The sequence below is a fragment of the Arachis hypogaea genome, chromosome 19 (genome assembly GCF_003086295.3).
Source record: "Arachis hypogaea cultivar Tifrunner chromosome 19, arahy.Tifrunner.gnm2.J5K5, whole genome shotgun sequence".
NCBI lineage: Eukaryota > Viridiplantae > Streptophyta > Magnoliopsida > Fabales > Fabaceae > Arachis > Arachis hypogaea.
In genome coordinates, this window is record NC_092054.1 from 7,462,194 (window position 1) to 7,465,443 (window position 3,250).

Genomic DNA, 3,250 nt, shown 5'->3' on the forward strand with positions numbered 1-3,250 from the left:
TAGTTATAAAATATAGAGATATATATAATCTCAGCAATGCCTATCATCCTCAATCTAATCACAACAATTATTTTTTTTGGTAATATCTCATTAATTTTTTTACTGGTACATGTAAGGACATGTAGCCCATTTAAAAAAATCAAATAGACCAATACAAAATTCATCCATTATTCCGACCCAATTCGATAATCTGTAAAATATATTTACACGTGTTCATCAAATATTGAAGAATATAGAATATTTATATATCTGTATGGATATATATTTATACACTAGAATGACCCTTCAATATTTAGTGTTATACTTACATGTCTAATTTATTTTTTGTTTAGTAAAATGTTAACAGACATTAAGTAATTAATTATGTAAATATTATTCTTGCTTATTAATTAGTTGTATAGATATTATAAACGTTATTTGGTATTTACATAAAAAAATATCATTTTTGATTATTTTATGTTAAGTTATAATTATATTTAAAAACTAAGTTTTACTATTGATATATATAAAATTTAGTTAAAAGTTATAATTAGGTAATCAATAATAGAGACTAATTTAACTACTGATTTTAATATTTGAAGGTTAAATATTAGTGACGGAACGATTTAGTAATTTAAAATAGTGACCATTATAAAAATACAGTAGATCACTATCAAAAGACTGAAAATATAATTGGTTGCTATTTAACGGAAAAAAAATGTAGTAATTTAGTGACTAATCTAATTTGGCATTAGTTTAATAGCACTTAGTTAAAAATGGATTGTTAAAATCAATTGCTAAGAATTAGCAACGATATTTTAATTTAGCAACTACTCGGCCGAGAGTTAGTTTTGATTTGAATTCCAGGAGAGCAGCACGAAAATGGCCGAAGAATCCTTTACGCGCATCATCATCACCCTTAAAGCTGATGAAAACATCGTGTTGATGAGTGGCAGTAGGTGTTTGATGATGAAAAGAAGAAGATGCAGTTGGCACAGAACGTTTTTCTTTGTTGTTTTTCATAGAACCCGAGACTCCTCCTTCCTTGATTGTGGAAATTTTATTTTCTACAGCCTCATTAGTTAAATTAACATTAAAATATTCAAAGATGCATGTAAGAAAGATTCTATAAGAAAGATTAGCCTTTTTGTCACTTCTAACACACTTCCACATGTGTCTCACCATTAGATATGCAAAAGAGATAAGAGAGGAAGTAATAATAGCAAAAAGTACTAAAGTATCACGATAGTTACTCTAGGCTGCGTTTGTTTACAGAGATAGAACACTGAGACACAAAATCGTGTTTGGCAAAGGAGACATGGACAGAGACAATGTGTCCAGAGACACTGAATTAGTGTATTTTGTGTCCATCCTGACAGGAAGGACACAAAGACACTAACAAGGGACACAATTTATTTTTTATTTTTTCTTTCATTATTCTTGTTAATTTTTTTTATTATATTTTTTATTGTTATATTTTTCATCTCAAATTTTTTGAATGAAAAAAATGAGAATAAATTGAATTTTCATAATTTATTCTAGTTCATCACCAAACAGAATACAAGAATACAAAATTTTGTGTCTCTGTCCATCAGTGTCTTGTCCTGTCCTGTTCTCAGTGTCTTGTCATGTCCTGTTCTTAGAAACAAATGCAGCCCTATGGTATGAACCACTCTGAGGCATCACAATGTGATTGATGATTCTGTGAAGAAGTGCTCTTACAGGTCCAAGAGCCTTGTGAGTCAGAATCGTGCCATCCAAAGCAGAGAAATTTTTGCAAGTCTGATTCAAGGCAATCTGGTATGAGATCCCAACCTGTGAATCCCATTTTTCTGTCATATAGGCAGTTGCTCCTTCATCAACATATCCCAAAGCATCACTGATTGTTTCTCTGTTTAGTGACAAGTGAACCCGCTTGACATATGAGTGAATTGTGCCAGCAAAAAACCTCATGTTCGCATAGAACTCGCGAACCAGGGCTGGATACACAAGTTTCTGAATGCTGAACAAAGGGGTCCATTTCATATTTTCAAAGAAAGTGACAAAGTTAATGCCTTTTGCAGTAAGAGATTCCAAGTTCACTATGTGGGATACACATAAGTGATGCTTCTTTAGAACTTCATTATGAAACTCATATGAAGCACATGAGTTAAATCAGCCTGGATCAAAGTGTGAGTGACCTTTGTTGTACTTATTTTTGAAATCAAGTGATTCCAAATTCGGTGGTTCCCTGGTGTTACGAAGTACGTAACCTTTTGCACGTTGAGAACTGCGGCTAGCAGAGGGGTGAGGGGTTGATTTCCTTGGTGGTGAATGGGATAGAGAAGACTAAAACTCCTCTTCTTCTTCTACAATCGATTCTTTATCCTTTTCAATCCTTTTTCACGCTCAAAAGCAGGCGTATGAATATGAAAAAGCCTGGACCAAATGCAAAGAAAGAGTGAATCTGATGCTTCAGAGTCTTGAAAAAGAAATGGGGGCTGCAAATGATGATGATGAATCCCTCGACTCTGAGTATAATCTGTCTGATGATTAATTTGCTAGTTGCTGATCTTTAAACTCGGTTTCTATTAGCTTGTTTTTTGATGTATTGTAACTAATACTTAGATACTCTGGACCATTGTGTTTTGATCAACAAAAAATATTCTGTTTTTGTTTTTTTTTTTGTATACCATTGTCACTTGTTTTTGAGGTTCTCCATTGATGACAAAAGGGGGAGGAAAAGGTTGAAAAATTGAAAATTGAAAGAATAGGGGCTGAAATCATTTTGATTCATGATCACCCCTGTGCATAAGTTCTATGTTCCAATGGTCATGCTTTATGATTTATGATCTGATATGTTGAAATGTTTGCTGCATTATCATTATTGGAACTTAGTTATGTTTTGATAATTCTTTTGTGCTCTGATATGTTGAATGAATGCTGGATAATTCTGTTTGATTGACATTTTTTTGCTATGTTGAATGATTACTGCTCTGATATGATTAAAATTTGTCTATTTGATCAAATGATTTGGCAGCAAAATTTTTGGGAATTATCTGATGAGTTTTGGTTGAAATGTACTCTGTACTCAGGATCTTATATTTTCATTGAGCAGAAAATCATTTATATGATAACAAATCAGTTTTGCTTATCACTTCACTTCTGCTCATAAATCAAGCAAGTTCAACATAATTTAATATTCCATATGTTAAATACATCGTGGCTTTAAACTTGATAAAAATGTTACATGTAATGCTTCCTTTGATAGAATGGCACATATTAAGGGGGA